Source organism: Dromaius novaehollandiae, chromosome 11 (assembly GCF_036370855.1).
Source record: "Dromaius novaehollandiae isolate bDroNov1 chromosome 11, bDroNov1.hap1, whole genome shotgun sequence".
In the NCBI taxonomy this organism is placed as follows: Eukaryota; Metazoa; Chordata; class Aves; order Casuariiformes; family Dromaiidae; genus Dromaius; species Dromaius novaehollandiae.
Window position 1 is genome coordinate 3,827,596 of NC_088108.1, and position 21,297 is coordinate 3,848,892.

Here is a 21,297-nt window from a genome sequence, read left to right on the forward strand (position 1 = left end):
AGAATCCACTTGGCAGGATTTGGGAAGTGATGCGAACTGAAGCGAGAATGGGGTTTTCCAAATGAGCTAGACTTTGGACTTGTGATGCCAACACTGAAAGCTAGGGCCCCAGCACACTGCCCATGAGCTGGTCCCTATCTGTTCGTACTGTCAGACTCCGCAGAGGCACTGATGGTCAGCCTCAGCTTCAGGAGAGCACCCGCGTCACCTCCTCCTGGATTCAGCCTCTAAAGAAGCCCCAGTGCTCAAGGAGGTTGCTGCTCCCATCCTGCAGTGGAACGAGCATTTCTTCCCGCGCAAGCCATTGCAGCTGAAATCCCTCTGCATGCCAATACGGAGGCTGGTATCTAGCGCAGTTGGGCCTGCAGTATCACATCTAACCTGTCAGAGCTCATTTTCCATCTCGTGCTTCTCGGGGCTGGCACCCTGCCAACTCATCTCCAGTGGCTCGGCAGCGCGAGCTTCCCCGGGGTGCACTTTGTTTTCAAATGTCTCTCTCCAGCCTTGCACAACAAAGCTCTGTCAAAAAACCTACACAGAAAGCAAGATTTCTGCGTCTACTAGACGCAACTGGTGGCACGCGTGTCTGGGGCTGAAAGCCTACACCGGTGTTGGTCTGTCTGCCCTTGTAAGCACCTCTGCTCAGTCTGAGAGTCCTCTATCTTGGCATGCTGAACAGATCGGTATTTATACATGAAAAGAAAACAACCTTCCTACAAAGGGAAAATCCTTTGTGTAAATACAATACAAAATCTTTTAGTATTTTCACTCCTTCCTAAGTTGAACAATGAGCAAATAAGCAGTAGGTCAAATCAGCTTGAATTGTTTTTAATGCGTTTTCCCTCTCTTTTCCACCCCCTAATCCTGAATCTTCCTTGTCATGGTATCTTTTCTTGCAGTTCATATTAATAATAGTGAAGTATGTAAGAAATATTTTACATCTGTTACCTGTTCTTTCTGCTCCACAAATCACTATGGCTCACCCGCTCTGCATGAAGAGGCAGAGAGGCCATGGTGTGTGTATCAGCATGCACAAAGCAGAAGCATTTTCAGTTTCAGGTACCTTGAAAAGGAAAGAAGAGAGCGTTTAGGGAAGTCAAGTTTGGGAGAACAGTGCTTCCCCTTAAAACAGCTCAAAGGATACAATAATTCATAAGATGTGCACACAGAGAACAGTGCTTGAAGCTGGGAAGTAGAGTAACATGAAATAATACACCTAATAGTTTCCAGTCTTTCTCTGTAATACATATGATAATACAAAAAGAAAAATCACAGAAAAATTGAAGAGATATTCAGTATTTTCTTGTCTTGCTAGAAGTTTATGGAAGATTCCTGTAAAGGACATGTTAGCATTCTACCCTCAAAAAGCAATATGCTCTTTTCTTGAAATGCAGTAGAAAGACCTCTTTTCCATGAATATCTAAGATGTGAAAGGTCCATGAATGCCAAGTTAAAGGAACAGTTACACGTCTCACTAGCAGAATGTGCTTGGGGCTTCATGATACACTGAATACAAGTATTTTAAAACATGCAAAGAAGTAGAATTTAAAAGGACATTTCTTTAAGATGACTGGATCCTTTTTTAATCAGATACTCTAGAGTGTTTCAGGTCTTGAATGGTCACAGTTTGAGATAGCTTCTTGGTGTCTGTTTGATAAAAGATGGACTTAAATACAAGAAACAGAGATTAGGTATCAAGTTTCTTAAATTTCTTAGAGATAAAAATGTTGACCTGAATTTTCTGCAGAGCACCTTGGACGGGCTCTCAGTTAGATAATTCAAGATAAGAGACACCAAAATAATGACCGGCAGGCTACGACTGCTAAATACAGCTCCGTAACTGATGATATCTGCAGCCTTAGACAAGCTACTTCCGCACTCTGCAGAGGCTGACAGTTAGGCAGGAGGAAGGAGCAATAAATAGCAGTACAAACAGAGCATTTTTGATGTGTATCATAACTTTACAAACAGAACATTTTTGATGTGTATCATAACTTGCCATTTCATGGGACCAAATAGTTACCAAGCATTAATAGATTGGTTGAATTTAAAGTACTACAGAAAATTACGGTGTCCACTCTAAATCCACTACAGATCATTCTCTTCCCAGACCATTTATTTATGCAGCATGCCCAAGAGTAGAATTTATTCTGTGGTTTCTATTTTCCTACTCCTATATATTAAACAGGAAAAACCATGCCAAGCAGACAAACAGCGGTTTAAAAAAAATTTTATACGAGTGCCCTACCAGCACTACCAAGCCTGGCCAAATAGCTAAAAACCTTCCCAAAGTGATCAAAACTAAATCTATGCTTTGAAACAAGAATAAAATAGTTTGGTTAACTGATTATTGATCCAGTCTATAATTACTCTTGAGCTAATTATTTAAACTATTCATTCTCCTCTGGACAGCAAGAAACCAAACAGAAATTGCATCTCCAGATTAAATGGCATCAGACACATCTAAACTTACTTCTCTCCATTCCAGTTCTTAGGAAAGGTTAGCATTTCATTCATTTTTCTCTTCTCTCCCTTTGCTGCTTTTCTGTTTCCTTCCGTGAGCCCCATTCCCATTTCCTTAGCTCTAGCTACATGCTGAGCATGACAAGAGCCAACCCTGGGGTATGCATGGGTTTTTAATCAAACTACATTTGTTGCATAATTTGTGTCTTAAACATCTTTAAAACAGGCAACTAGTGATTTCTAGCTTCACTGTGTGATACTCTGTAATATTTTTAGAGGGACAAGTCATTGAGAGGCGTGGAAATCATTTTGACAAACTTTCTCCTATTGCAAGTTTATTGCCAACAAAAAGGCACTGAGGCATTGGACTATCAGTTTGAGATATTCCAGAGGCTACATCAGTCCCCAGGACAGTAACGCCACCAGTCTGCTGCATTTCTATTAGCTTAAGCACTCCATGCTGAAAGCCTCTGGCTTCAATCCCGCTGATGATCCAGCGGGGATTACAGGGCAAGTTTAAAATAAGTGAAGGGTCCCAGAGCTTCTGCATACAAATTCCCCTTCACTATCTGAATACTCAGCTTACCGCTTGCACAGACGGCATAAAAATGTTTGGAGTATACAGAACAGTCTCACACAGAACTGCAAGAAAAGCAAGCTTTACTGAAAGCTTTACAGACTCACCTACTTTTCAATAGCATGAATATACTTTTAAGTGCAGCTGTCCTGAAATTGGCAACTCCCCCTCTCTCCAACAAAATCGGTTTGTATTGAGATTGCTGTAAGCAGGATTAATATGGTAATCAGAAGAACCAGGAACAAAGGCAAACCTGCAGCTCAAAGACAGCCTCTGCTTTTCAGATGGAAATGCAGATAGCCTCACCTAGCTGGCCTCTGTTTGTATACACACAGCGTGCATGTGTATATGCATACATCTATCAGCCTTTTGGAGAATATTTAACTGCTTGACCTAGCGAGGTTTGCAAATGCTAGCTTTTTAATGAATCCCTTAGATAAACTTGCGACTCAGATATGTATCCAGCTGTTCATACAGAACATTGATCACAAGGACACTGACTTTTAGAGCAGGGACTTTGGAGATCGTTCTTGGAGCATGCAAGTCATTTCAGAAACTACTGAATCATTGAAATAATCAGACTAGTATTTTTAGATGCCTTGATACCTTCCACTTTTACCTAAGCATGACACCTCAACTTCCCATTAAGAGACTCAGTTGTAACATATTATTATCATACAAATATGTCCCTAGATGTCTGATACAGTAGTACACATGGTGCAAAACATACTGATGCATGATGCTGGCTCTGTAGTGCTGGCATTTGCTTTGCACACTGATATTATTTTCAATTTGGGATTTTTTTTTCCTGAACTACAGTCTCGAATGCTATCTGAATATGAAATAATTAAACATTTGTTTAATATTTTGACATATCCGTGACTACCTATGACTACTCTGTCCATCTGCAGTGACAGGAAAGAACTCAAACACGCCTGTTCCCAAAGTGTCTTGCCTGGTGCAGAATCTCTCCTACGACCTTGCTGTCCTGGTTCAAGACACCTCTAAACAACAGGTCAATCCCACAGAGACATGTTATAAACATGCAGTTTAGCCAGTTCTATGCCATTTCAGCCACCTCAGAAAATTCAGTTTTGAGAGAGAACAGTGCTCCTGTGCTAGTCGCACAGGCAGGTGACATGCAACTGCCAATTTCCATCCATAAAATCATTCTTTTCTGGAAAGCCTGCAGTGACAGCTTCAAGCAGTCAATTAACCTTAGCAATGCTCTAGGATATTCTGGAGGATTTTTTTCTGAATGCTCACCGAGTACTATAACGGCTTGAATAATGCACATGCTCCTGTATTCCTCCTTCATCTTGTTTTTCAAATGCTTGTTTCACAAAAGCATGGGGATGTCAGCTAGACAGAGTTCAACAGCTATGTATATTGTGCACTGAAACACAGGTCTGACTAGAAAGGGAAACGTTTGTGCATTTGCTGTCCTTCTCCACCTCTTAACAAGAGTCTTAGCAATTCATCAGGAAAGGACTCATTTCATTTCCTACGTTCTTGCACATGACAAGATTATTCTTTACCATTGTAATCTCAAGTGCACTAACCACTGCTCTCCAGCATCAAAACCTTGTTAGGGAGATGATCTCTCTCTGCTGGATCTCACAAGTTAACATTTTCACTGTATACTTAACTTCCAATATTTCATTGACCTACTACTTCTTGACATAACACCGGCTATGTAGTTGCAACAAGAGCTATGCTCTTATATTTAACAGCAATGTATTTAAACACACAATTTACTGCAGTGCCTTGTTTTTGCTGTCTATGATGCAATTTGGGACCATGATTTTAAACATTACAGTAATTTTTAAACAGGATGCTAGCATATAAAAACACTTTTTAATCCACAGAACTCAGAGCATCTCAACAGATGCATTATCATCAGAACTGTGGTTTTTTGGGTTTTTTTTCTATCCAGCAGAGAGGGTAATATTTAATGTACACAGAGGAAAGACTCTTAAATAACTTCTTGTATTAGGAGAATTGCAAGAGAAGCCCCCCAAGAGAGTGTACGGCAGTAGCCAACCAAGCCTGTGTTCTCTAAAACAAAGTGGCCTCAGGACTCCACCTCAAAAAGGTTTAGCAGCAGCAAGAAATCATGTTTCTCACAGTGTGCAAGAAAAGTGACAGCCAAATAAAGTAAGTAACTTGTCTGAGATTATTCAAGCAGTCTGTTTTGGTGCTGGGAACAGAACTTACTTCTACTCTCCTGATGCCTGATTTATTCACTGGCCGTACTGGCTCCTCCACAGCTCCCACAAACACCCTGTCTCTCCATCGCGTTCAGATCCTTCTCCGTTCCTCCCTTCACAGCCATATCCTCCCAACTTGCCCTTAAGGCGAATGATACACGTTGAGCGATTTTAGCCTTCTATCCTAGTCAGTCCTTCGAACGCCTGACTCATTTTTATTATCCCTCTGACTTACTGCTGTGGCATCAAGGCAGCAAAGTTGAAGGTAAATACCGTGACGCCAAGCGTGGTGCAATGTGGACCACAGGAGACCTGGAGGCATCCCGTGGCTCCTCCAGCCTCCAGTGGGGAGACCACCTACGGGTGCTGGAGCGGGCTGCCTCCTCACCGCGGGCGCTGCCTCCGTTCACACGCTCCCGTGGGGCAGGTGGGCCTGTCCCCTCTGGCCCTAGCTTCCCCACACAGCTCCCATATTATAAAAATTATCAATTACTCGTTTCTGCAGAGTATTGACCTCCCGTACGCTAACTCCTCTACTGCAGTAACGAGTAACTCAAAATCAAAGCTGAAGTCTCCCAATATTAAGTTTAAGATAGTCGTATAGATTAGCATGATTCCCCGTAACTCTGTAGATGATATTAAAATTAATTCATCTCGATGCAGCACCAAAGCTTGCCAATGAAACTGAGGACGTGTTCTGCTCTGTCCTATTCAAGCTTTATTTTAGATTTATACCAGTAATTGAGAATGGTACTGACCTGCAGCAAGCAATTAAACTCACTTTCTACATGGACAGATCTTCTGTGGTCCTTTACCAACCAGTCCAGCTCCAGGTCCAACAAACGATCTCTACACAGATGCCTTCTTACGACAACTGTGAAGAAATCGGCAAGAAGTTTATGAAATATCTCAGCCAGAAGCCGCCCTTGCCTGTCAGACTCATGGTAAGAGGGGACCTAGAAAGTTCAAATGCAAAACAACCGGCGTCAGAGGCTCACCAGCTTCCTCTGTCCTGCTGCGCATCCAGAGGCAACGAGCCGCATCAAGCACACGAGATGAGTCCAAAGTGCGTGAGAGCTACAACGATCTGCGGAGGAAAATCAACACAGACAAACCTGTGTCTTACGTAGCCACAGGGGAGATTAGCAAAACTCAGCAGCGTAATGAAGAGAATCTTTTGAGAAATAGGAAAATGAACTGTATTTATTATGCTTCGTATCGCCTTTTGGGGCAGAGCTTGCCTAACGGAGGTGCTGTATTGCCACGGATTTCCCTGTAATGGCTGTGATCTGTGAAACAGCAAGTAGCTGCAAGGATAAATTCTTTGACAGAGCTAGAATGAAAAGTTAGCTTTGCAAAAGCAAAGGCATGTAACTTGTGTAAAGCAGAAGAAAAAAAAATCTATAGCCCATGACAGAGCAGGAAAAACCAGCTCTTAGTAAGAAACAAAACCTATAAAAGCACGTTGTGTCATAGCAAACAAACTGGGGAGATTACAACAACACCTGCAAAAATCTATCCCACGTGGACAACCCTTCGAGCTCATGGCTCGTTTGTGCAGAGCAGAGAGAGGGGAAATTTTGGGATGCTGTATGTGTTCGTGGCAAAACAAAAGGGGAGGAGAAGGAAGAAATGGGGAGATTTTAGTTTCCAGTTTCAGAAAGTTACAATGGAAAGGCAACAGTGTGCTCTTTTAATAAAATAAATAAATAAAGCTGTTTTTCTTACCAGCTAAAATCCTGCCTTAAATTTCAAAGGCAAGACATGATTTTATTTGTGCAGATACAATCTCATTATTCCATGTGTACCCTGATAAAACTGAAGTGTGACAGCTGTTTCACAAATGAACAGCAATTTCCCCGATGAAATTTAGGCAGCACAACTGAGAGCAGCGTGTGGGTTACCACCTCCTAGAGTCATCTTCTTTGGGTTATTCTTCTTTCTTCTTCTCCCCCAGGTGCAAACCGCATTTCCATTAGACTCAGGGGGCTGTGATTTCAAACATATGAAGAGTGGCAAAGCTTTCCCCAAACACATATATAAATAACGTATTTTCAACGTTTTCCAACCAGCAGATGTTTGCTGGGTTGCATTCAATCAAAATATTTTTCCTAATAAGCACTTTGATGGCCACTTTTCCTGGAAAAACAACTCAGTCACCAGTGCACTACTACTGGAAGCCTCATCAAAGCCTTCCTCTTTTTACCACCAATACAGAAACAACTTCTACAAAAGCACCTTGGTTTCCAGCTCTGCTGTACCCAGCAGGGATCCAACATACCTGCAGCAAAGCACCCAGTTTGAATAGAAAAAAAAAAAACCCTTTTTGCTCACATTTAACCCCCTGGGTTCCACTTTGCCGTATGGGTAGGGGGTGCCAGCCATAAAGAGCTGTGGAAACCCTAATAAGCAGCAGTGTTTCTTCTCCAGGAGGAAATTCATTGCATGCTCACAGATCCCAGCTATTCTTGCTATAGCTTCCACCAGGCAGCCGGGCAAGGTCTAAGCTAGGTGGAACTGGTTAAAAACCAGACAAGGCTGCCCAGCACCCTGCTCATGGTGCAGGACCCAAGTGATAACCCTGCGCCAGCTCCTTCCCTCGCGATCCCGTGGGCCAGCCCAGCCCAGCACCCTTTGCTTGGTGCTGGATCCAACCCGTTGCCCACTTGTGCCTCAGTCCCCGCATTGATACCCCTCAAAGGGGGCAGGAGATACCCCTGTGTTTTATAACTCCTGACTTTTTACGTCTGAATGGCATCATACTGTCTTTTTCTTTACTGCCAAGGCTACAGCAGCCCATGTTCCCGATGCACAAAGCAGAGGAAGAAATGCCACAATATCTTAGTTTGAACTGATTTTGAACTTGTTTTGGGAGAAGTGTGACACTTTCCTTTCCTCAGCTATTTGTAAGACAAAATGCTGGCGCTTTCCCTAAGGACATAATCTCCTCCGAAACCTGCTCGGGATTCTGGACTGACAGACATTAAGCCTCAGGGGAATTTCCTCCAGAAGTAACAACACTAAAAGTGTCTGTTAAAACTAATGTGAAATACTGGTACTAGGGCAATTATGTAGAAGAGCTCAACATGGTAGCAGGTCAGACACATCGTGCCGCACTCCAACAGATACGACTGAGAAGGACAACAAAGGTTTACACCACTTCTGTGGCCACAAAGACCAAATCTATCATGAATTTCCCCTTGGAGATGCATGTTCAAACCACAGTGGGACTATTTCAGGGGGTAACTGCAAGTAAAGCGTTTCCCAGCGTTGGCTTGCTCCGTACAGAAAGCCTGCTGTATCTACATAGCGTCCCAAGTGAATTTGGTGGCCTGCGCTGACCTCTGCCGCCCTGCTGTCACAGTTGTCCTAGCTAGTTTAAAGGTAATTCAGGTACAGCCACGTCCTCAACTTCTCCATAGATACATCTTGTTGCCCGAGGCAAAAACATCTCAGCTCACATCTCTCTTGCCACCGAGCAGCAACAGCCCGAGATGAACAATCATCTGTCTGTTGGCGTATTTTGTCACCTTGACGTGTACTCGCAGAGGAGAGCCACCTCGAGCACGCGGGGGGTTATTAGTGCCGGCAGCCTCCCCGCCGTAGCTCACGCTGAGCGAGAGCGAGCCATCGCTTGCGAGGCCCCCTCCTACATTTCATTTCCTGCCAGCACTAAAACTGTCGGGTTGGCATTTGCAGCATGACTCTGCCAAGATGAACTCAAACTACACATGCATCTTTCTTCCTCCCGTCGGCGTGAATCTTCTTTCGTTGCTTCCCAGGTTGTTAATCCTTATCCTCTGGGACGGCACCAGGACGGTCTTGGCTTCCTGAGCATCATCGGACTGTCAGACAGGATTCTTGAAAGGACATAACGGTTCCTGACACACTATAATTTTCCATATTTCTTTATAATTAGGTATCCAGTCCTGTCTGAGTAGAAAAAGGCCAGAAAAGAGTTCAAGGACAATTCCAGTACTTTTTAATGGTGTTCGTAGGTGGTGGTTAATCAGAAGCCTGTTTCAGAACTTACAGTGAAGAGAAATCTTAAATATAAAGCTAACAAACATTAAAGGAACGAACCAGAGGGGGCAGGAGCAAGAGAAAAGTATTCAGCCATAACAAACTGCCAACACAGAGCTGTTCAGACAGCTGAAACTGGAGGAACCATAATGCATAAGGGAGCGCCACAGGCCAAAACGTAAGGGGCCAAAGACTGTGACAGCAGGAACGGCTCCCTCCAACGCCACTTAGGCACTAGCAGAAAAATTCCCAGAAGAAAGAGACTGGACTATATAAAAACAGGCATAAAAAGAAATTGCAATGCCTGCGATGCCTCCAATGCAACTGCAACTGCGCAGAGGCACGGCACCCAGCACACCAACAGCATGCATGCTCTTGTTGCCCTTGGAGCAAGCAGGGAAGAAGGAAGGTATTTCCTGCTATGCCAATTTTTATCCTCATCTATATTGCATACACAGATTCTAATAAAATGCAGCCACCTCTGGGAAGAGCAATGCAAAACAGCTGTTTTTTAAGTGGAGGGAGGGCAAACACAGGGGACTTCCAGTCTGACCATATAAAACACCAAAACTGGATCTATCAAACAGCTATGTCTACAGAAACTGAAAGACCATAATTTACTATCTCACCTGAAAAACAATTCTCAGTAGTATAGGGCTGCTAGCAGCAAAGTGTCCTGCTGGTTTATTGGTAAACCACAGGAAAGAGTATCTTCTACTGCAGCATCACTGCCTGGCAATGACCACCACACAGTCCTGTGCTCGTAGCCTTGGAAAATCCCCCGGGTGTCCCAGCAGAATCAGGCGAGGTAAACGGAGAGCGATTCCAATCGTGAGTATTAACAATGCCCGGAAAAGAGTGTCTGTTTACAGAAAAACATGATATTTGCAATAGTTAATAAATGTGACAAGGTAGAAAGTGAAAATGCAGATACAAAAGCGAGTATCAACAGGTTACAGTTTGGATCCGATACAGTTTAAAACTTCCACTCCCAGTTTGGAAGTTCTGAATTTTTTGCAATGAACGACCACAGCAGTCACGTATGGGTTCAGCTTTTAATTTCTCCAGAGGTGAAGGGTACTTTGGGCTAGCTTTTTGTTTGTTTGTTTTGAACAAAACCCCCACAAACTTTCAACAAAGGCATTCAGCGTGACAAAATTCACCTACTTTACCATATAAGAATATATTCATTGCACCGCCAGATTAAATTGACTCCTCCAAAAAGAAAAGTCATTTATTCAGAGAACAACACCCCTCTAAGCAGAGGATCACGGGAAGGGAAGTTCTGGCTGAAATTGTATACTGTAGTCTGAGACTATTTTTCCATTTTCATTGTACGGGCAATTTCACGAGACCCATGTTCATTAGGAGTCCCTACTATTACAGGACCTGCAACAAGAGGGAGTATGCAGGAGGATAAAACGTAGTATTGGCCTCAAGGAGTATTCCTGAACTTGATTTATTGATTATTATAATTTGCCTAGAAACTTTAACCAGGACAAAGTCCCCCCTGGAACGGACACCACATAAAAGATGCTCAGAAAGGAACTGCCTGCTCCAGAAGTGTTATAATCTCATAAATAAACCGCAGGAGAGGAATGAGACATGATCTGTCAAGATCACACAACAGTTCAGCAACCCAATTTGGAACCGAATCCAAGTTTTTCTGGCTCGCAGATCCTCATCCCATCAGAGGCTTTCACTGATACAACCGAATCACAGGTCCCTCAGCTAGCACAGAGCTCTTCAGCATCCTTCGGTGAAACTAGGCGTACCCTAGAGTAAATGCCATCGCACCCACATTTGGGGACTAGACTGAGGGCAGGAGATGCACCCAATGCTCTGGTTTCAATCTATAGGTATGGCGAAGAGCAATGAGTGGTTTGGGGCTTGCCCATCGCCTTGGGGATGCCGAGGCCTCCCAAAGTCATCCCCGTTTGAGCTCCAGCAGCGCGAGCCGTGCACACATCGCTCCGGTGCCATGGGTGACACAAAGTGAGGGGCACGGGGGGCTCTCCTGTCCTCTGTGCATAACTACACAGTGTAGCAATGAGCCCCCTGTTTTTATCCTGGTTACAGAAGGTGAAAGCTTGCTATTCCCAACCACATTTATTTATCACTTTACTCTGGTCTCCATGGAAACAAGCCATGATATTACCGGCTGAAATAGGGAGGTCGGGAGGTCTGCAGAAGCTGCTGGGAGCCAGTGGCACAGAGCAGAACAAATGCTAAAACTAGAAAAGTGTAATTTCTCTGCAAAGAGCAATGGAATAAGTGGCAGGAGAGTTGAAAAGCACTAAACGTGAGAGGCCTGAACTTAATACCACTTCAATTATTTAACAAGATTGTCTCATTTATGTATTTGGATGTGTATGGCTAAAGCTCAGGACTGCTGAGGTTGTCTCATCAACACTTGCAGACAGCTCTGGCATATTGTATCTCTGCGCTCACTGGGCACCTTTGAATTGCTCTTTATCAGCCTTCTTCAGAAAAGATGGACAAGGAAAAAAAAGCCCAAACCCCACCCTCAAAGCTGAGCTTCATCCTACAGATCAATGATATCAGGTGAGTGCAGATTTGGCCCTAAACAGATAAACATAGAGGCCAGTAATAATACTGAAATATAGGAAGTGAACGCATGACATGGAAGCCTGCATCTGGATTCAGGGATGGTTTTGCTAGGGACCAGAGCCAGACTGCATGATTACCTCAGTCCTGTCAAACTCTCCTAGGCTATTTAAATGACTAATTTGTGAAGAACGTGAAAGGCCTTCCTTTCTTCATCTCATAAACAAGATAAAAATTAAATTAAAAAAATATACCTCAGACAAGGACTATAGGAGATGGTACGCAACTATAGCACAGATGTTGGTCTTCTCCCCTCCAGTAGTTTATGTTTTATTTACAAAACATTCATCATCGAGGATAAATACAGGATATCCATCCCAGGATAAATACCTGTAGAAGAGGCTGGAATTGCAGTAGGAGTCACCTACGGAAATGTCCCGATAGACCTTCTGCCCTTACACCCATCTGATACGCTTCACTTGTAACCACAAACTCAGCAGCTTAACAATAAAGCTCCTTTAAACAGTGTGTGTACACAGCAAATCACAACCCAACCTCCTATGTGAGCCTGGGAGAGCACCCTTGCAGGGATGGCACATAACAGCTCACTTCTTTATAAGAATCACAGACTATGTTTTCATGGGCAGAAAGAACCACTTGAATCATTTATCTAATCTATACCAAAGACCATAAATTATATCCTTGATGCAACTCCTTGCTTAAGCTACAGAACACGGTTGAGAAGGTGGGCCCAACTAAAAATTCTGGTTGTAGGAAATTGTTGCAATGCCTGGACTGGATTTCCAACAATCATCACGGGCATAATTAAAAATGAGCACCCTACCTCCAGTCTGGATTCAGCTGGGATTGTGTTACACTTTTCTCTGCAGGCAGAAGATCCCTTTACCAAAGTTTTGTTCCCTGGGTGTAGATGAGTAGATTTTCATTAAGTCATCCATAATCTCCATTTGCTAAATTCAATATACTCAGTTTTGGAAGTCTTTTCGTAGAAAACCAAAAACCCACAGAAGAAAAAAAACTGGCTGCCCGATTTTACAGAATAAGCATGTGCTGTTGATATTTTAAACACATATTTGTTCTTTTTGCCTTTGTTTCAGACAGGCTATTCCCACTGCACCAATTTGCAACGTTTTCCCACAATTATCTAGCAAACATCTGAATTCTCTGAGGGGAAAAATCCTTAGCGATCTCAAAGTGAACTGAGAAAACCCTGAATCTTTCATAACCGGCTCTTTTAAAAAAGGACAGATTATTTCCTAATATTGCAGTTATCCAAAGTTTTCAGCTGGTGCAAATTTAGCATCGGTCCCACACACTCAGAGAAGGGGCCAGGTAGCCTTCCTGCTGGCTGTGTGTGAACCATGAGACAGTTTTGGGGGGGTTTCATTGGAATAACTTGCAAGATTTGCAGGATGCATGTGTGGCATCAGTGCAAGATAGCCCATTTAATTTGTTGCCTGGCCAAAAAGCAACAAGTGCTATTACTGAGAATGACTTGATTACAAAGAGCTGCAAGGGAACACTATCCCACAGAGATTTTGGCGACAGGTTTTCAACAAGCAGCTCCGAGGTATCTGCAAACTATACGTAGGCATGCTTGTGAGCTTCGCCAACACTCCCGACATATCCACATGCAAACGGCTGTAAATGTAGACACTGGGGTACAGCACGTCAGGCTATTATACAGGCAGCAGCAGATTATTTTGACACCACCGAAGCATATTTAGAGTTGTTTAAGCAGAAGTCACATACTTGCATTTGAAATTTTGGCCTCCAAAATATAAGTGTTAAAAAGTCAATATTCATCAGCTTATCTTTAAGGATCTAAAATATAGAATGCTAAAAAGAACAATCGAGAGATTATGCAGAAGATACTGTAGCAAGTATTCATCCAAAAGAGTACATGATATCATGTATATGTGATCAACTGTACACTTAAAGGACATCATCCCTATGGGAAAGTCCTATAGCGTTTAATAAGAATTATAAACCTGTTGGCCTTTTAAAATTATGTTCAGGAACTCTGTGCCAGAGGAGATTTACACCAGCTTTGCACCCTGTCCCCCTCGCACCAAACTGTACTACGCACTCTTCGTGGAGGCAAGCCAATGAGGCTGTATCATAAATATACCCAGAGGCGGCTCACCCATATTGCCCTATGGAAAAGGAAGAACAGAGAAAGAAACTGGAACTAATTAGTATTGTAATGTGTCCAAGGCTAGATTTAGTGTCACTCAACAACCACAGGCAGCAGAGGAATGAAGAAAAATGGAGCCAATTTGTGGCTCAGTATTTATTAGCATTTAGATAATATGCCCCATCCATCATATACAAGGCATGTTTCAATAGTACCAGCGCTCCTGCGTCTGAGCGCACAGAACCCTTGTAAATCGCCCTCCTCTGATCTCGCCGCGAATCAAACACATTCATCTGGATGCAACCTCTGGGGGAAGACATTTCTTCCCTGCGATGGAAATAAAGACGGATGATACAAAGGAGTCATAAAAGCAAGAGGCTGCAGATAAAGACAGAAGGAATCCACTCCTTCCCACTAATGTACATGGGTAATGTACAAGCCAGCAGGCACAGCCATGGGATTATGGGAATAATATCTTGGTTGACATTGACAGAGAATTTGAAAGCATCTAAAAGTCTCCAGCCAAGTCGATCACTCCATTGCCTAGATGTTATTTTGCACGGCAAAGAAAGGGAACTCGGAGACTATGGAGAAGGCCTGTAAAGGGCCCAGAAATGAAAACATTCAAAGTGATAATAAAAAAGTTTGATTCCTTTACCTAGAAGATAAATCACTGTGGACAGCACCGGATTTAGACAGGTCTGAGCAACAGATCCATTTCCAGATATTGCATCCAGCCCTCTTGCAACTCAGCAGCAGTCTGGAATGAGCCCTGCATGCGCCACGTAACGTGTGGTTTAATTTCTGCAGGGCCATCTTTTTGCAAGCAACGGGTTCCTACAATAATTTATTGCCCAGTGTAGAGAAGGAGGCAGAGGTTCACAGCTTTACTGCATTTTTGGAAAGCATGCTGTATCTCTCTGTTTTTCAAGTTTATTCTCCAGGCACTCTAAGAACAGACTCCCAGAAAACTCATCAGTTTTTGACTCAGAAAACCCTAACTATGTGGCTGAAATCAAAGAAATAGAAAATTAAGCATACGCTTGGGCACGCTGATAAATCAAGACCAATAAAAATTAAAACATCAAGTGACTCTTTTCATGTAGACTTCTGGTTTGCTAAAGTTTTAATGAGTTTTAACTTTTCATCCCAATTCAGCATGGGAGACATATTGAAAATCTTATACATTTTCCAGGAAAAATAACTTCCTCCCTATCTTTATTAAAAAAAGTGGTTTGGGGTCATAAGTAGTTGTCTGTTTGAAAACAGTCATGCTGTTCAGTATTTTAGCAGCTGTTAGCTAAAACCAAACACAACAAAACAAAATAGCCCATTTCATAATGAGCATTCATCTCTAATATTTAGAAGTCATTTATGTTGGTTATTTTATGAACATAACAATTACATTAGACATAGTGTTCTTAGCATAGGCACATAAGGGCTCAAGCTATTTGTTTATTTATTTGCATAATCTTTGACAGCACAGTCAGGTTGGATGATCCATTCCTGAGTAAAATGGCAATTCCTGGGCTGTTACCAGTGGATACAAATATCCAATAAAGCTGGCAGAAGAATTAACTCATAAAACATATTTGACAAATAGATGAGCTTCAAACTCTCCAGTGGCTCAGGACTATAATGAGGAAGGAGGTTAGTAAATAGGCACATTTTAATTCAGGAACAATGATGTGCAATTAATATCAGTGCCATACAGCCCCAGATCTTGAAAACAATTACTGATCTGCTGAACTAGCAGTTATGTTTACTGAGATTACTGTGCCAGCAAATAACAGGGATAAAGCATACTTAAAATAACAGTAAACTACAGTTCAGTATAAATGTTTCTTTAAAGTTCAGTATCTCAGTGCTTTCCCCCTACCAAGTGCATGTACACACGCGCTTGTAAGGTGATATGATTTAATACCAGTAATAACGCAGCGCATCATATCTTTACAGGTTTCATGCATATGCACACCCACCCCATAAATCCCCTCACCACCACATTTTGAGTTCTTTATATGGCTCCTAGATGTCAAAACACATATTCGAGAGAAACACCCCTGTACTCGTAGGCCCATACCCTCTATGCCTTTCCACAACCTTGGAAGAGGTAGCAGTTAACCCAGAGACTGCCACGGGCCTCAGCTCAGGGACACTGCATGGTCAGAGGAGGACCTAGCACAAGGTGGGCCCTGGCCAGGTAGCTCATACCTTATTCCCTCCTGCTAAGCAAGTACCCAGGTCCAACATCCTCATTCCCTCACCTCAGCTCTCCACCAGACCGCTATGCCGCTCAGCTATACAATGGCAGCTTTACTTTCTTGGGATAAACTCTCCATTAATGCAGTGGGTCACTCAGATGAACAAGTGGGGGGAGTTTTCATCCCCTTCCAGTTGCCAGGGTTATAATGCAACAGCAAATCCCCCAAATCAAGACACACATAGCACTGAGAGCGTTCCCAGAGCCCCAGCCCAAACAGGTACCGCGTGGTACTGCTGGGATACTAACTTAAAGGGTGCATTTCATTGCTGGTTGCATTCACTGGTGTTAGTCGTCAAGCCCACTGACCTGCTCACAGCTCCTGTTGCAGGCTCAGACTGCGTCCTCTGCCTCCCGCTCATGCCATGTTGGCCAATTAGCAGGGCTCAGACACCTGCATCCGATTCCCTCCACCCTCTCTGCAGCAGGGCTATGTCTCTAGCGAAAGTGTACTGGCAGCAGGGCTGGGAAAGATAGCACCTCCAGCCAGCGTTTTCTACCTTCCTTAGCTCAAACAGGGTTCAGGGAGGCTGGGCTGGCCTTGCCTTGCTGCTGATCTGAGGAACGAAGGCTGCACGAGCCTTGTGATTTGCACAGGTCTTACCTCCGTGGTGGAACGTGCCAGTTGTTTAACAGTGCATATAACAGCTGAAAAGAGCAAATGAAAAGGGAATACTATGTCCAAAATAAAACTGAGACTTAGGACAGTGCAAGGTAGTAACTCACACTGGAATACAACGAAGGCGCTGAACTTAAAATACTCTTGCAAAATGCACCACCTGATCTTTAAAAATGTGCAAGCGATCGGTATCTTGACTGTCAGCATCATCTGAGAGACACCAGTTCCCCCCAGCACAGGCAGCTGTTACATGTGGTAAGGATTGCTACCAAACCACCCACCAGCGCTGCTCCTTGAAGTCCATACCTTTTGCTCAATGGTCTGGTACAAACTGGTATGACTCAATCTCCTTTTCTAAATATGTAAGAAATAACATACCACCTGTAGCAATATGGCAGTAATTTTTCTCTTTCGCTGGCCATCTTCCTCTACAAAGGCACAACCGAACTTTTGGAACTATCTTGTGTCCTGGATGCGATGTCAGCTGACATCTAACAGCCCTGGATCATGAAACTTCAGCATCAGAGTCTCCTGCTAGAACAAAACCAGAGCCTGGCAGCTAAGAGCTCTGTCAGGGATAAACAACCTCCGGCTGCTCAGCTGCAGCACTCACGTCAGTTGGCTGAAACAAAACCAAGGCAAGGATGGAACAGGGAGGAAAGGCTGACTGATTTCTTCACTCTAGTCCACAAATAGAGACAGATGCAGTCACACAAAAAAACCCAGAAAGCATACTTAAGGAAATGTATCATATCACAGACACATACAAAATACACAAAAAACCAGTATGCAGGTAATGGTATAGCCATACTGAAAGCTAACATATGACCATCTTCTCCAACCTTAGCCCCACCACATTATGGCACACCATAGGAGTGAAAAAAAGATTGGTAGATGGCCCTTCAGTGCTGTGCTGGAACCAATAGCTGGATTTTTTCGAAGGCCAGAAAGCAGCAATGCAAACCTAAGCAGCGGGCAAAGCAGCTGAACCAAACGAATGGCTAACAGCGCGCCCACTGCCAAGGACAGCCAGCATCGGAGGGGGCATGTGGGACTGCCAGATGAATGCTCCTTCCTATTCTGAGTACTCCTGCATGTGGAATAAATTAGTAATGTTATCAGTGGCAGCAACAAGACATAACGTATTGCTAACAACTGGCACAGACAGGTAAAAGTGTGTACAGTGGCTGGTCCGGCAGAGCAGACAAGCAGGAAGGATCACTGCTGCTACCTCCACTGTTTCATCAGATGCCCCATCTCCTTTCTGCCTTATTCTTTGCTGCTGCTCTTCCCAAATACATTTCTGCGTTGTTGCTAGTTCTGGCTCAGCTTCCAGCTTCTGCTTTGGTGATCACACAGCCTTCATATCTGCACCTGTGGCTCCGCAATCTCCACCTGCCCCATCTCTCCACCAGCAGCCACGCACGCAGCTGCCCGGGAGCAGTATCTGCTTGGTGAGACAAGTCAGACCAGACTGGCCAAGTGCAAGAGGGAGGAAGGACTTTCAGGGTATCTGTCCCCAGAAAGTTTCATTTGTGCAGGACAGGACATGCAAAAGAGCCGGGTGATTTGCTTGAAGTTGTATCAGCCTGTCCAGATGTAAATCTAAATTGGTTTGCATTTTGTTTTTTAAATGCTAAAACCTCTCATGTCCCAGTACTTACTCTCCATACCCCCAAACTGTTTAGGGGTAAGTCTGGGGTGCCATGCCTGCCTGCACACTTACAAGGTAGGCCAAGCCCAGAGATCTCATTTACCTCATAAAAGGGGACTTTAGGCTCAAGTATAGATGCGAGTTCACACCCAAAATACAGTACAGATTCACCTGTTGTTTCCAATGTGAGCTTAAGTCTAATTATATGAAAATTTTCTTTCTTTCCTTGATGATGAGTAAGCATAAGTTTGTTTCTTCCTTTGCAAAAACTCACATGATGCTGGTCATGGATGACATTTTATTGTAGACCTACAGAAATCTCATATGACTTATCAGAGTTTTCCTAAAATTTACCTAGCACACATCAAAGAAATCGGATGGGCATCTGATGTGGGTTACCGGCTGGCACAGGTCCTTATACCCACTGCACTGCTGAGCCAATGCCAAATTCATGAAGTACACTCCATTTCTAACTCTGTTCAACGGGAGTTACAGATTATTAGTTCAAGGAAAGCTCATGGTTCTTCCTGAATTGTTGTATTTTTACTGGCACCCAAGCAAAAGTGCTCCGCACAGGAATGAGGCTGTGAAAAGAAAAGGGCGTGAAAGGCTCCATTAGCGAATGCAGAAGCCATTCGAGGTCTTCTCAAGATTAACAGTGTTCTTATGGAGATTTAGTTGCCCGACCTTCTGCTGATGCTTTTAATAGGAAGCTGTAGTAACTTGACTTGAAATTAAATGAAGCTACTTTTATACATAAAGTTAAGCAACTGCTTAATTATTTTCCTACTCAGTCTTTTTTCCTAAAATGAAGGAGGGGGAAGCATTCATGTTCATTTGTCTCACAATTTTTTTTTTTTAAGGAAGGATTGATACTTCACTTCCTACTCACAGGGAGAAGATCTGGTGTCTATATACAAGCATGCTGCCCTCTAAAAAAAATTAAAGGTTTATCAAAATCACCCTATATTTTAAGGTGACTCTCCAAGCTTCTTGTTTCTTAGCTACAAGCTGCTTGCGCCATGGGTAGACAGAGCATACTCTTGCACCTTAGTGCAGTCCTTCCAGTGATGAAGAGATAAAAGGACAACGAGAGAGACATCAAGGAGAAAGTGGAGGAAGACAGCCTCTGCACAAGGCTTTGCTTAAGTGGAAATTAGTGATCCCACATGCTTTGTAAGGAGGCAGCATCCCTGCCATTTGACACCTCTTTCCTCAGCTGCCTTGCTCCCTGTAATATTCTTCACAGCTAAAAAGGGATAATTCTCCTTTCCCAAGCACATCATCCCAAGCTTGCTCACCCAGGACATCAGTATATGCTTACACTCAATAGAACTGTAAAATCCCTCAGCCTGGCCTTGCTCTTTCCTATTGCTCTAGACTGTATCATCCTGAGAAATAATGTTACTGGGAGTCACGGTCGGGGCATGGGTTTGGCTTTCAAAGGAGGGGTCCAAGCTGCTGAAAAGCAGGGTTTGCCAAGAAGCCTTCCATCACAACACAACCAGGCTGCTTAACAGGTTGGTTTTAGACCTGTTACAGTTTTGTACCATGTTATCCTTACTGTATCAGGATCCAAGCACTTTGCTAATCGTGCCACAGTCTTTTCTCATGAAATCAAATAAATCTACTATATCATGTCACCTGATATTCTTGGCTTGGCAGATGAGTGAACATCAGCCCTGTTGCTGTTTGAGGATGAAGGGCTTCATTGCAAGGACCTGTCCTAATGCTTTGTCAAGGTTCACTGACTGTCGAGAAACAAATATCTCACGCGGCTGAAAGGCTGCCAGCAGGATTCCAGATGAGGAATGGGAGAGGCAAACGTGAGGCGTTGTTTTGGACTTATTTCTCTCCTGAAGTCTCAGCTGTAGCTCTGGCAGGATGACAGTGAAGAGAGACACTTGCAATGTGTGCAGACACTTTGATAGCTGTATCTGCTGCCTTACACCAGCACAATATGTGTAGGTAAGGTTATGCTATTTCTGTTCTCAGATGTAGGAGAATCAGGTTTTTTCAGAACCTCTCTGACTGCTAATCTTCAGTGCTTTCCTTATGTGTTTCAGTGCAAAGTGAAAAAAAACCACTGATTTTCTCTGGTTTTTTTTTCCCCCTAGAAATATACATAGTCATAGCAGGGAATTGCATAAAAATCAATTGGTTTCTCATGGAATAAGATAAGGGCAGTGTTATTCATGCTGCTTGCTTCCTGAGAAAGTACCAGCAATTCATTACATGCTTTAGAAGCTCCATCCTGCACAAATTCTGATTTTACTATTTTTATCTGCCTATCTTTAAGATATTCATGACTATCATTAATTACCAAATTCCCCTGCAAATATCTGGGAACCTATCTCAGGTGTGAAAGGTTGTCCTAAAATAGTTTTTTTTTTCTTTTAACAGGAGCCTGTTGCAGCCCAGAAGCTTAGTCAGTCTCACATACTGTTCCACTAAGCAGGCAGAGCAATAAGCAACCTAAGAGACCCTTACCCACATTCCCAACTTTTCTTCCTGCACCTTCATCATCCTGCTACCTTTGAATATCTCCACGGGATCATTAAAACTTCCACACACATGGGTGGGAGGGTAAGAAGCAAGAGCTATCTCATCTTGTAAGCAAAGTGAGGGGTAACCCAGACTCTTAAGGCCAGCTCCTAATGTTGAGACCTCTTACACACTTAAAAATTAAGATCAGTAGTCTTGGATTAGTTGATAATAATGAAAATAAGCAGATCTTTTTAAAAAAGCAAGCAGAGGCTTAAGCT

At 43.3% G+C, this 21,297-nt stretch overlaps 1 protein-coding gene across 5 annotated transcripts in view; it reads right to left on the reverse strand.

Annotated features, from left to right (window-relative positions):
• Nucleotides 1-21,297, reverse strand: part of LOC112982762 (uncharacterized) — an 89,491-nt gene that overhangs the window by 31,955 nt on the left and 36,239 nt on the right. For 2 of the 5 annotated variants that reach the window (XR_010390979.1, XM_064518080.1), the window contains exons 2-5: nucleotides 9,903-10,135; nucleotides 6,249-9,183; nucleotides 6,009-6,124; nucleotides 949-1,063 (exon numbers count right to left, since the gene is read on the reverse strand). The gene's annotated coding sequence lies outside the window, so the exon portion shown is untranslated. The other 3 variants (XR_010390978.1, XR_010390980.1, XR_010390981.1) reach the window with 3 other exon arrangements.